Source organism: Bombus bifarius, unplaced genomic scaffold, assembly GCF_011952205.1.
Source record: "Bombus bifarius isolate JDL3187 unplaced genomic scaffold, Bbif_JDL3187 scf7180000008210, whole genome shotgun sequence".
Taxonomy (NCBI): Eukaryota; Metazoa; Arthropoda; class Insecta; order Hymenoptera; family Apidae; genus Bombus; species Bombus bifarius.
The window spans coordinates 402,917-417,565 of record NW_022884513.1 but is presented as its reverse complement, the minus strand read 5'-3'; the positions used below and the strand labels follow the sequence as shown (position 1 = coordinate 417,565).

The 14,649-nt window shown below is 39.8% G+C and overlaps 1 long non-coding RNA gene across 1 annotated transcript in view; it reads right to left on the bottom strand.

Annotated features, from left to right (window-relative positions):
• Positions 1–1,427: 1,427 nt before the first annotated feature.
• Positions 1,428–14,649, bottom strand: part of LOC117210732 — a 54,215-nt gene continuing 40,993 nt past the window's right edge. Inside the window, exons 3-4 of the long non-coding RNA XR_004488147.1 lie at positions 14,008–14,018; positions 1,428–1,438 (exon numbers count right to left, since the gene is read on the bottom strand). This is a non-coding gene — a long non-coding RNA (uncharacterized LOC117210732). The remainder of the gene's footprint in view (positions 1,439–14,007; positions 14,019–14,649) is intronic.

The following is a 14,649-nucleotide window of genomic DNA, read 5'->3' as shown; positions in this document are numbered from 1 at the left end:
CAGATCGAAGAAAGAATACACGTCTCTCTTCGCGATTTCCTTCCAATTGCGTCGACTTATTTTTTCAGTCGGGTTTATCACGCTGGTGGTTCGCCGCGACAGCAGTTGAAGAGTGTTTTTCAAAAGAATGGTCAAGTAAATTTGTTAGAAATAAGATCGAAATAAGGTAAATTTCAGAGATTATGAAATTTTCATGAATATGAATGACTTTTAGGTAAAGTTATCAGCGAAAAGATTCTCGTATACAATATAATATTTTGCAAAGATTAAATGTTACGTGGTATGGTATATCAATCGAGACTACAAGGGCAAAATATAGAAAAATCGCATAGTAATCAACGTGTTAAAGAGATTTTATTCGTACGTTCTTCGATTTATTCATAAGGGGCGATAGAACAAACGAGAGATTCGTATCGGTTTCCAGTCTCATTCGAGATTCAGACTCGCTCTAATTTCCTCAGTTCCTACTCCCATTAGTCTCCCTCGTTCGCATGACGAACGTATACAAATTGCTTCCCGAACGAACGGAACGATAAGGAGGGTGGAAAAGATGGCCATAGACGGGGGGTCGACGCGAGTCACTTTTTTTACGATCGACCACAGGGAGAATAACATTACGGACGTCATGACTGGTCGAAGGCCCGTTAAATCCTTCGCAAACTTATCTCCGAAACTTCAAAGTATCCGTAGTAGTCTATGAATCAAAATTATAGTAAATTGTAAAGAGGGTGGTAAGGGGGGTGGGAAAGTGAAATGATCACGATCATCGCAATCGTACATTAGCATAAAGGAAAAACAGACTCGTAAAACAATTCGGCTGCTGTCACTTCTGTTACCATGGAAATCGCACGTTGCGCTCCTCTGACACTTCCCGTTTCGATGGATGAATACCGATGCATGCAAAAAAGAAAAAAACCATGAAATACAAATTAGGTTGGATATAGCGACAGTTTGTTAGGAATAGAATTAATTATCACGCTTAGGTAAGAGAAATTGGGAGAAGCGAATGGTCAATTAGAAGAAAGTACGATCATTTTAATTCGAAAATATTAGGTTGTCCGAAAAGAATAAAAGTGGGGTTTGTGGAGGAATTAGGACGACAGAAAGGTTTCTAAGATATGCAGACAATTAAGACATTCAAGATGAGCGTAGTTAAAGAAGACTGTCCTCTATAATTGAGTGATTTCTATGTTAATCGTTTTATTATCGAGAGGTGAAAGGTACTATGAACAACCATGTATTTCTTGCTTCAAAATTTACCATACATAAAGTATGTATTGACTAATATATAGATGACAGCGTATTGGGTTGTCCGAAAAGTTTCTTTCGCTTTATGAGGAAATGATAGACGTACAACATTTTTTGTTTTATATTATTTTGTCGAATTATTTACGATCCATTTTGTTCTGTTGCGATAAACACCGCGACATTTCACAGACTTGGTTTCTCGTTTGTATGAAGTTGCTTTGTTGTAAAAAACACGTTTGTGGAAGAAAGACACTTTCCGGACAACCAAATATTATAATCCTCTTCTTTATTATTTCTCCTCTTCTCTTCCAATTCTTCACTTCACTTCTCTCCCATCGTTTATATGTTATATTAATCCCATTAAAAAGATATATTCAACTGGCAGATTCGACAGATTCGACGAATTATATACCAGCAGATAATAAGGAACGTGTGGTATAGTTAGGCAGTAGCCGGTGTTTTTACAGCGGTTACTCGACGAGGAGCCCTCGTTAATAATGCATATAAATTTATATTAAGCTTTTGTCCGCGTACAGTGTGCACGAACAGAGGCATGTAACGTTGAGTTATGCTGACGCGCGTTGCTCATTTCCCTTAATTACGATATTGCTTATGTGCGCCGACGCAAAGACAAAGAGCACTTTCAAAAATGGGATTAAAATTTAAAGTTATGCCGGGCGTAATTACGCGCGAGATGAACGGGAACATTTGGAGGCCGGCTGTGAAAAACACCGCTGTCTATTAATAAGCGAGATACAGCCTGCCGGAATTTCGCGGTATTCTGTCTCATTACCGCTATTAACCTCCAACGTGCGCGAAGAATTCGATTCGCTTTATTAGCCAAGTCGAAAATGAACACTTGGACCAGGCAATAGCGTTCATTAGCTATGAATTATAAACTGCGAATGGGAAATTTGTGATTGCGATGATTGATAGGTTGATTTACATTTAAATTGATTTTGGTCTTCGAACGTTTGTTTCATCAAGAGCGCGCGAATTCAAGTTTATTTGCAATAAACACGGACTAGAAAGGAAAACGAGCATCGTAGATTCTGCGACGATAACTTTCAATTATTCGAATGCTCCGTTACTTAGTGGAAATAATAAATCCATGCACGTTTATATAAACCCCAATGATAACATAAAAGTGAAAAGTAAATACGTTAGGTTTAATTGTCTATTCTGTTTCAAAACGATAGAAACAAGCTAATAAAAAGTAATAAATCTAAACAGTGCCTATTACGAAATACCAATGCGCGATCATCGTATCGCTTCTCCTTTCAAATATTACACAAACGACATCTAATCCAACCCATACCGAACCAGCAATCTACATTTCTCCTCAAAGCCCGTCCCTACATTTTCCCTCAAATGCCCAAACACGAAAATCGCGAAAGAAAACATTTGGTTGGTAAAAAAATCCGCGTGCGCAGCGATACGAGAACGAAACAAAAAGGTTGGAGCGGTAACGAAATTCGGCGAAGCCCGATTTGCCACACCTCCTCCTTACGATCTCCTTTCAAACCCACCCCTTTTTCTTCCTCCAAGAATAAATCGGCGATCGACCTTTAACCCGGTGCCATCCGATAATTTAGCTGTATCTGGTGACTCGTCTAGAAGCGCGAGGGTTGATCTGGCACAGGCAGAGAGAAGGAGAGACAGAAAGCGCGCGAGCCACCCCCTGCCGAGGGCGGAAGTCAAAAAATCGTCCCCACAAATCACCGCGCACAATGGCCCCGATTGTGTACGCTACTGCGCTCACCCCCCGGCCCTTCTAACCCCTAACTAACTATCCTGCTGTAGTTCCGACACAAGAGAGAGGGGGGATGGAAGGGAGAGCCAGCGCCAGTGAAGGGGTGGTGGACGAGGAGAAGGGTGGCACAGGAGGAGGAAATCTATTGCCGGAAGTGAGTATATTCAGCGGCGGTCTGCGGTGCGTGTATGGAAATTCGAGACCGCCTTCCACGGAAGGGTCCTTCCAAAAAGCCAAAGGGAATCCGCACGCGACGACAATTTCACGATGGAGGAAGGGTAATTCGAAAGAAGAGAAAAAGAAGGATGGCGAAGTCGTTGCTGGCTCTGCGATTTCGACTGGAACGCGAACGCTTGTCTTCGACTACGGTTTGATTAACGATTGATTTGCGGCGGGATCGGTGAATGGTCGGTGATCTGCTGGGAGAAAGATGGCTTGATGGGAAGTGTGTAGGGACGGGATGATGTGACGATGAGGGATATGGTTTCTGGTGGGTTGAGCCGAGTGACGATTTGTCGTTGAAGAAAACGCTGGTGTGGTTAGCTAGCGAGATAGTAAGATTGGTCTACCTGGAACGATATGTAGATCGATATCTTGCGAAGCTTGATTTGATTTCAGAGAACGTTACCAGATAACGTGACACACGTATTTGTGGGACCATAAATATTGAATATTTAACATTTACTAAGTGCTTAAGATAGTTCAGAAGTTCATACTGTGCGTTAAATTTTGTATTAAATATATCTTTGCAAAAATATTTTTTAATTGTATACATTTTTAGATTTGTTTCAAATGTTATCAATATAATCAGTCAATTGTCTGTGGTTATTACAAAAGGCGATCGAAAGCCAAATAACGAAACTTTCATCACGATTTCGATCCTACTTGAACTTCGGATCGATGCTCGATCGAAATTATCGAGGTCGAATCGAAGATCCGGCTAGTCGACGCGTGCGAAAAACACGTCGCGAAAGTCTCACAACGTGGCCTCTTCCACGATGATCGCGAAGAGCCATAGCGTTCGTACGAGGCAATTCCAATCAGGAATTAAGTCTCGGCCTATCGGAGATTGCGATGCGGATAGTATTCTCTCTTCATATAGAGTGTCCTGGCAATCGTAGCACAATCGACAAAGGGAAGATTCTACGTGGAAAAGTAAATTGAAAGTATGGAGTAACATTTTTTCATACGCGCCTTCGTCGCATATGTGAATTTGCATGATTAATTACAGAATTATCGCTATCAATATGTAATTAACAACCGGGTATGAGTATCAAGAGGTTATTCTACATGCGAAAATACGTCGGAAGCGTAGAATAAATTTCCAAGAAAAAATGTTACTGTCCACTTCCCACTCATTTTCACACGTAGAATCGCCCTCTTACAGTCACCGACTGTATTATGACCAATGGAACACCCCGTATATATTTCCTTCCTTTACCTATCTGAATACGCTTCGTCTTGCTTCGAACGTTTCTCTGTTCGCTGCAACGCGTGTGTTGCTGGATAAAAACGTGAAGGTGTAGGTGAGGTTGCAGGGGAAGGGAGGGGAACGTTGGAGGTGGTGGGACGCCGTTGTCTGATTCATATAATGAAATGTCTGTGAGATGATGAGCTTCGAGTTCGGTAAGTATAGCGTTGAGTCGTGGCCCGTGACCTCTGTCGAGCAACAGGGGATGAGAAGGGGAGGAAAGATCGAGGGGAGAACGCGGCGATGATGATGAGGAAGAGCCGAATACTGGAGTCGCGTGCGAGATGCATCTCGCCGGACTTGCACTTGTGTGTTTACCCGCTGATACGCGGAATTGCGCGCCAACACACACGTTTAACCCTACCGAGATGCGCACACTAGGGTAAGTTGCCTTAGGATGTGACAGATAGCGGCTGGTGCGATCCGTCGTCGATGTTGTTCGATGCGTGAATTGTTTCGAACGGAGGATGAGAACGAGCGGATGATAGTAGTCGTGAGATACTATTGAACGATTATCGTGAGCTGTTGGAGGTGACATAAATTGAAATAGATAAATGACAAATAATATATCCATGGAGCGAGTTACACTGGTATTTTGACGCTTATTATAAAAATATTTTACCAACGTATAGTGTATGTTGTAGAAAACTTGTCGATATTTCATTAGTGTCGATGGTCTTGTTATTGTGCTAATGAAATTTTAAAATGTATTCATAAAAAATTTCTGTAAACGTACGAACGCAATGTGCATAATATATTGGTGTTTTTCATCGATATTCATTATTCGAAAAATGACTAGAACCGAAAGCTTGAAGCAGAACCGAAGGGACATATAAATCATTATAAAATATTATGGTAGAAGGTACTGCGAACCTATAAAAAATTCTCAAATATCTGAATATTCTCGATTTTTGTTTTCTTTTCCTTAAAATCACATCTTTTATTAAATACTGAATTAATGTCTCTTCTTTGAGGAAAATCTCTAGTAAGAATTATGTAGCTTCTCGTATCTCGGGTCTATAAATCACAAGTACAATTTACAGCGTGATTTATCCACGTTTTGCCTCGTCTTTCGAAGGCCAACTTTTTGCTCAATTTTCCGCCAACATCTTTAGTCAAATTCTTAACCCGTCATCTTCGCTTTTCTATACAAATCGCGCGATCGATCCTCGCTCGAAAATGAAACCTCGAAGTCGCGATCGGTTTAATATGCGCCTAATTAAACGCACCGCGCGATGCCCGCCGATAATCGACTTAATTAATCGTTTCCCGCGGGTAAGCACACTTCGCGCACCAACTCTCGAAAGAATTCCCGGATCCCCGGGAGCATAATTGAAGCTCATTCCTCAACGATGTTATTTGCATAGCTGCGCACGATCGTAAATAAGAAAACATCGAAAGGAAACGATGATAACCGAAAGTGGAGAACGATGCGAAAGGGTCGAAGGTCGCTCTTCCCTCTTTCATCGACGATCTTCGATCTTTCGTTCGCGATCTTCCAGACGAAGTTTTTCGTCTCTCGCTTAGCAATTCTCGGCAATTACGTATCGTGATGTTAATACAAATAATTATTCGTTGTCGCTCTGAGCGAACAGAGATATTATCGTGATTTATAAGGCCGCGTTCCAAGCGGAACCATCGTGGCTTTCTCGACGATTCAACGACTCGATCTACGCTCGAATCGTAAGACACTTAATGGACGCGCGAATCCTGCCACCATGACGCTCTTACTTCTTCGCGAATTACTCTGTTAGTCGTAGTACGAACACAGTTGTAAGTGCTTCTAACGCACTCTCATCACGTCGAATAAACACCGCGGTCAATGAATTTACGTTTCCTTCTTGGTCGAACGCTAATTGATGCATCCAGCTGCCTTGGCTAAACGTTTCAATCCGCTAATGCGGATAGAGGAACAGGATATAGGTAATATAGATTAGCAAATGAGAGGAGTAGTTGTTCGATCAGTATACCAACACTCACACTCATGGTTGTCTATGTATTTGGACTTTTTCCATACTCTATTGGCTCTCGTAATCTTATCGACTTGTTAATTCATCGGCTGTAATTTATGGACTGGCTGTAATATACGCTAGCAATAAATCGACGATTTAAGCGTAACGAAGTTTCCGAATATGAATTTAGTTCTTGATTAGAGGCTAATTGGAAACGAATATAAACTCCGATCAGACTAGAATTAAAACCCATTCACTCTCCGATAATTATAACCGTTTACATCTCGAAACTCGTCCAAACTTTCCTCCCTTCGTGCTGATTTAGCCCTTTCGCAGACTAATCGAATCTCGCAATTCTACATTCGATTAACAATTTTGCCACTGCTTTCGATCGTACAAATTTCAACGCGCGTATCCTCGTACAGAAAATAAAAAAAAAAGGACGAAAGAAATATTCATTATGACTAATACCAGGAAGAATCCATTGATCTACGTACGAAGAACAGATCGATCGAGCGATTTCGCCGATTATTTGTCGGCGGCACACTTAGGATCGTGGAATATTAACGAATTTCACGGGCACCGAGGCCCCGACCAGCGAAAGTAAATATGGAATTAAGAATTCATGAGAAATCCGTCGGTGGATCGGTCGATTATGGCCGTGCAAACATTTGTATGTCTCAGTGTGAACGTACGCGAACCCGCACGATGTATCTGGGTTAATGTATATTGGACTCACCTGTATGTATACGCATGTTTGCCTGTGTGTACGCGTGCACACGGACATACGATGGAGGATAGGCTAGATGCACGTGTAATCAGTGCTAATGCGTCCCTAATGGTGACTAAATACCAAATCATAGTTTGATGTGCTCCCATCAACGGCGGTCCATCAACGGAGTGTTACACTGGCAAACAAAATCAAACCGGATCGACGCGTGCGGTTGTAAAAACGGCACGCGGCTCCCCGATGCACGCTGGATTATGGAGTAAAATTTGTACGTTCACGGTAAGGCAAATTGCATGTGTTACATATAAAAAAAAAATAAAAAAAGAAGTAAAGTGGCTACTCGTTTGCTCTTACTTTCGGATTTTACGATTTGTTTAGTCGGCAATTATAGCGTGCTGTTTTATTTCACGTAGATTCGCTATTACGTATTTCCATACTAGTTATCCGCTACTGATTTCCTCCGATGTATATTTACTTTTTAAATTCGAAGTCTGAAACTTGGAAATCCAATTAGCCTTTGCATACATTACACTATGTGTATCGCTATTATAAAAAATCGACAATTTTTATAGCGGCTATTTTAACGAATAAACCGCTCGAGATATTTTGAAACATTAATCGACATACACAAACATCGTGGAACATCGAAACACGTTTAATACTACAGATTCGCTGATTACAGTCGAAAAGGATTATCCAGGAAATTTCTAGCAGGTGGAAACTTATCCACAAATTCTTCGCGTTTAAAGCGGAAAGTCCGAGGTCAGCTGTATCGAGCGGTATTTTCGCGTCGTTTAAGAGTCTGGTTTTAATTGAATCGGCTGCGTGTAACACGGGGAACGGGAGGCGATTAAACGGGAACTTAGGCTAAGCTTAATCATTTCTTTTTTCTTTTCCTATCGTCTTTTTCTCGCGCCGTATTCTCTCCGGTTCCCACCGAAAAACGGCGTATCCAGGAGCGTTGTTATTAAACGGAAGGCCATCGGGTCGCCATCCCGCGAGACGTATCGTTCCAATACCGCGTTAACGAGTTCTAATGGGAGTTGGGAACGATAATCGTCGCCGCGGAGCGAGTCAAAGTTTTCTTTCTAATTAAGAAACAAATAACCAGAGTTCACGGTTGGCCCGCTTTCGGGGCGGCTTCGTTAATAAACGCGGCCCCGGTTATTAAACCAGAAAATTAACGTCTGCCTCGTACACGGAGAAATAGAAAGGCGGATATAAAGAAGGGGAACGACAACGAGCAAATGCAGAGAGAGAGAGAGAGAGAGAGAGAGAGGGCGGGAAAGAAGGTCTTGGTGCTACAAAGGAGAAAGGACGATGACGTCATTGACCGATTCGACCATTCATAAGACGGATCCACTATTCTTACGAAATCATCGTGTTTCCATCATGGAAGTTCGTGAACCGTTCGCGTTTCTGTTGTGAACGTCGTCTGCGTTGAAAGATAGAAGCGGGTGGAAATTGGAATTTGGAAATTCTTGCAATTGAAATACAACGGTAGCGCTGTTCTTGAAGCGATATTGCAGTCGTAGTCGAATTCTAACGTGAATACTGATAAAGAGCTGGAATTGGGTAAGAAATAAATTATTCAAAACGTTTGATACATAAAAGAAAGATGTTAGAAAATGGCTAATTCTTGCGTAGCTCAGGCACCAAATATATTTATAAGACATCGTTCTGTAGGTTTCAAGGAATTATAACAGCAGAGTTTTCTACTGACGATATGATGGGAAAGTTGTTAATAAAGCAGTTGAACTATGAAGCGAACAGAGCGAAAAATTGGTAATCGTTAAATTGGTAACTCGAATCGGTGACTTCGGATGATCATAAGTTTCTTATCGTAGGATGGGTGCATTTGTAGAAAGGAAAATGTGCCTGAAAAATAATTGACAAAAATGTTTTCTAACGTCCCTAGAAAGCGATAATTATGATAACAAGTGCATTTATTGGAAAAAATATATTCGTAAAAAGTAACGTGTTAGATGTAAAAATTATTATAACAACTTTTCGTTGTTACATTATAGCAGCTTTTCTTTATTTTCTTTATTTTCTTTATTTTCTTTATTTTCTTTATTTTCTTTATTTTCTTTATTCTCTTTATTTTCTTTATTTGCTTTATTTTGACAGTTTAAAATCGGATCAACGCCGAAGACTAAAATATGAGCTCTAGACGAACGATCGGTTTGCCGTATTTTACATTTTATACGTGCGACAAAGTTTTATAATATTGGTATTAGTTAATATTTAACGCAATAAAGCTTAAGAATTGAAAGAGGGAGAAGTATATAAAATATCCGGCTCAATTTATCAAAACGACACAAACCTGAAAACAGTAGAGTATTTCAGTGGTTCGAAACTGTACAAATGGCTTACTGTGCACTTCTCTCTGCTTCGAATAAGACTTAAAGCAAAAGAAAGAACCAAAAACTAAAGTGGAACTGAAGTGGAATTGTCTTATCAAAGTTATAAACGTTTCATATTGCCGGTGAAAAACTGTGTTTCTACGTGAAACCACGTTTCCCTCGTTTACGGAATTATGGTTGCATCACATGAATTTCGATCATCAAATATTGAATTAATAAATTTAATGTGGTTGACAACTCTATATTTTCAATATGACTTATGTTTCAACGTATTTAATATATGATTTAACTTATGATCTTAAACTGTTTGGATTTTATGATATCGCCTGTTTAATTTGCTTTATCTCAATATGCATTTAATACTCGTTTAAATATTCTCGGTGTGCAAAACGAATGACCGAACAACCAGATGGCAGAAGCGAGTTTCGCGCTCGGTGCACGCATTTGCGTACGGGATGAGCTCGTGGTCGACCTTGCATATCGATCGAACGCGACCGTAAGACGTATCGATGCATTCGCGGTCCAGGAGTACCGGCTGGAATAAATTCGTTGACGGGAATTTGGGTGCGGCCTGACGGCGGTTGACGAAATGACATCTCGTCCACGATAATTGGAAAACCCGTCGGAGACGTATCGACTGTACGACTCGAATCAAATCTTCCTATCTGAATATCAATTATTCGCGACAAGCTTCATACTCGTTACTGATGTCGTGTATTTTTAACCGTACAATTTGCGATACGATACTTACATCGTTGGTTACTCTTTCGTAGGTGACTTTTTATCGTAGAATGTGCTTGCCGGAGTTGATAGGGAACAGCTAGCTTTTGCCAATCTTATTGTTCATTTCACAAATTTCTTTATTAAGTTTGGGTAAAAGGGAGAAAAAGTCCGTGTGTTGTAAAAACACACGTTAAACAGCGTGGCAAATATTTAGGCAAATTGTCCGATTTGCACGCGGTATCTCGAAGATTCGCAACTAATTCGCCGAATAAAAAAGAAAGTAAAGGACACGAAGTTTCCAGGGACAAACACGTGTCTCGAGCAAGTAGAACGTGAGCCACGAAATATTTAATCAAGTTTTAAATCGCGAAAGCGATGTCTTCGAAAGTATTTCATTAAGTCGGGACGGAAACGCGTTCCAACGACGCCGAACGATTCTCTCCTCTGTTTTTCTTCCTCTCTTTCTATCGTCCTGTTCCTCTTCTGTACGCCGACACAAAGCCAGGCAAATATGTAACGAGCAATGAAAGGACAAACTGTCAAGTTCTCGTTTGTTGGTTTAATTGGCTGATTGAGAACTGACGCAGCCTAATAACGCGGCATTACAGCCGTGGAATGACGAAGCGATTCGGCGTAGTATTAGGTATATCATAGCCGTTTATATAGAGGCGAAGGATATCGTTCGTGTTGTATCTGTCCGGCTGGATCGGAACTAATTCGATTTCAAAGAGATCGTCGAACCACGTGCTCCGAACGAACCCAGCTGCCTGACAATGGAAAAGTGAGTTGTGGGCGACAGTAAGCGTACCACTCTCGTCGCCTCGTAGTCTAACCATTGATCCTCGTTGTGATTCAACCGTTTCAAGTGTCACGTTGAAACAGATTTTCATTCGCCTCGAATAACGCTGATAAGATTCTCTAGGTAAATAAGATAGTTTAAGGTGGTCACGAGCAGAGTTTCTGTCTTGCGTTACTGTCAAATGCTCGTTAGGGTAATGAAAGGAGCAATTTGTTTATGTTAGACAAGGGAATGGGGAGTTATGACTGTGTTTCACAAGTGGCGATCAATCACGATACAATAATGACTTTAAGATCTGCTTCTAAAGTGTTTAGCTAGGTAAAGTCATAGAAATTTTTACACGTAGGAAACATTCCTTTCTAGTCGAACATATACAGGGTGGTTGGTAACTGGTGGTACAAGCGGGAAGGGGGTGATTCTACGCGAAAAAAAAGTCGAAAATATAGAATAAAAATTTTTTTTTTATTTTTTTTTTAATTTTTCCATCGAGACAACGATCTACAGTGAGATCCGTTATAACGAGACGTGATAAAGTGCACGCGTACCGAGCGAAAATTTAAAGTCGATTTTCTCGAAAACAAAGCCTCAAACGAAAAATTTTTATTTTATATTTTCGACTTCTTTTTTCGCGTAGAATCACCCCACCACCAGTTACCAACCACCCTGTATATATATTAGGTTGTCTGAAAAGTTTCTTTCGTCTTATGAGGAAATAATAGGCGCACAACGTTTTTTGTTTTATATTATTTTGTGAAAATGAAATGAAAATAAATCCAGTCATATAGCCTTCACTCTGCGAAAACAATCCTGCCCACAGGTGACCATAAATAATATTCCAATTCCTAACAAAGATATAGTCAGATATCTGGGCATGATTCTGGACAGAAGAATGACATGGAAACGACACATCGTAGATAAATCCAAACAACTTAGATCAAAATTAAAAAAATTCTACTGGCTCATTGGCAGACGCTCCAACTTAAGCGTGCAGAGTAAAATAATGCTATATAAAGCCATATTAAAACCTGTTCGGACATATGGGATCCAACTATGGGGAACAGCGAGTAATCCCAACATGGAAATTCTTCAACGATTCCAATTAAAAACTCTAAGATCCTTAATAGATGTATCTTGGTATGTTACCAACGAAACAATACATCGTGACCTTAAGATACCTACAGTTAAAGAGGAAATATCCAAATTCAGTAATAGATATAACATAAGAATTAACAACCACCAAAACCCGCTAGTTACTCAATTACTTGACACGACGGATGAGATCCGCAGGCTAAAAAGACATTATCCTCTGGATTTAAACATTAGATTCAACTAGAATCAAACATACGATAAACACTTATTATTCAAGTTATAGTACCACGCCAGAATAATTTACTTATAATTCTCAATAAGAATTGATTGTAACATTCTTCCAAATAAAAAAAAATATTATTTTGTCGAATTACGTACAGTCCATTTTGTTCTGTTCAGATAAACATCGCGACGTTTCACAGACTTGGTTTCACGTTTGTATGAAGGTGCACTGCTGTAAAAAACACGTTTGCGAAGGAAAGACACTTTTCGGACAACCTAATATATGCGATAGTTTATGGTAGTCGATCGATTCAAAGTCCAATATAGGTTCTCAGAAATAAAGAAAAACTACTACGAGTGTTGAGGTTTATCTCAGAATAGAGAGAAGAAATGCGTGGATGAATGTATAATAGAAATATATTTAAGTAAGTATAAGAATAAGTAGAATGTATGCTAGCCCAGATCCGCACGCTGGCAGCGTTATTTTACAATAGGGCTTCGAAGCCATGGGTCTATGGGTATTTATATAATCACGAAAACTGGCCCGCTACACCATCTGTGCATGGCATGTTCCTAGAAAAGGCTATAAGGCTGAAAGGCCCTTCAAATTGATTTAGAGCTAAACAATACTCGATAGCTTTGTGGACTAAGAAAACTAAACACCAGAGAAGATGTAGAGTTTTCCTGGAAATGAGAATCACTTCAACGACGAGGAATTGTACTAAACTATCTATATTTCTTTTTTTATTATTATTTAATTTGTACTTTACAATTGGCCCAGCTGGACATTTGGTAAATTTTTCTACTTTTTTTTTGTTTATTATTGCTTAGTTCTGTCCGTTTCGGCTTTGGACGAACTTTCGGTTTTACATCTCTTATGTCCATTTCTCTTCTTATGTCTACCTCCCCTCTTTTCCACTCTATTCTATTGCACTCCCTTAATTATTCTATCTCTAAAAACTGAAACTAGATACTACAAATTAGCAACTAATGACTAAAACTATTGCAACTTTGGTCTTTAGCCTCCTTGCTGTGCATTCTTCCTGTCGTTTGCCCTTCTCTTCTCTATTATTGCTTTCAGTTTTGTTAAATCTTCTCCAGTCTCATTTAGCGTTTTTCCTATGTCCTTTGGTCCTCCCGTTATTTCACATTCTTCTATTACATGTCTCAGGTCTTCTTCTTTCCATCTACATAGTCTGCATCTTTTTTCTCCCTCTTCTTTCCAGTATTCCCTTGCTTCGGTTTCGTTCCCACATCTGAACTTTGCCAGTATTCTTCTGTCTTTCCACTTCATCCTCCCTTCTAAGTACTTTGGTAATTTTTCTTTGGCTATATTTCTGTAATGTATATTACATTTGGATTCCCTCTCTTCTGCTTCTCTCTTTCTTCTTTCTTCTATAAGTAAATTTTTCTAACTTAATTGCTAAATAACATGTGAATGGCTATCTCCTGCGGGATACCATCCTCGAGTTTGACTATTTTATTTCTTTAGTAAGGTCAGTGGGGTGTTTTCTTTTTAGTCTTCTTTCTATGAGAGTTTTGCTCGCTTCAGCAGCTAGCTGGTTTGGATGTGTTGAAACTATCTATATGTATATACGAAAATCAGATACATATGTATATCAGTCGGATCAATATAGACGCACTAAAATTTGACCAAAAGTAATTCTTTCACGATTCCAAAGGATACAGAGGAAACTTTCTCTTGTAAAATACTCCGAGTAAAATCTTAGACAAAAGGTCGTGTGTATAGAATTTTGAGGGTTTAACAATCCTTGAGGCGGTTCTTTCGACGGCTGCCCGATATTTAAACGCGTCCCACGGTTGCACAAAAGAAGACAAGCGTTAGAATCGTTTATGATGCTGGAGTTAGGATAAGGCACGTTCTTTCTAATTACGTCGGATGTGATAATTACGAGGACGCAACGAGCACTTGTCACACAGTAACGAGTTTTCTTTCATCTGCATATCCTGGCCGCCTCGTCCTCCTTCATCTTGCCATGTCTGCAGGAGACGTAAGCAGTTTACGTGGCCTGCCCGATGCGCGTTGCTTGTTCTCTAAATTAATACTCGTCGTCTTATTAAAACTACTCGCGAAACTTTTCTAAACCACGATAAATTCTCTGTCGCTGTTGTATTTTACGAATTTTCGCTAAATCCAAAATCGATGAGCGGATCGTGTAAAATGCTAACCTGACAATTTTTTTTTTTTTTTTTTAATAATACAATTATTTATATCAGTCGTTTTTAATAACTCTATGAAATGAAATGAAATGAAATGAGATATCTAATACGAAAA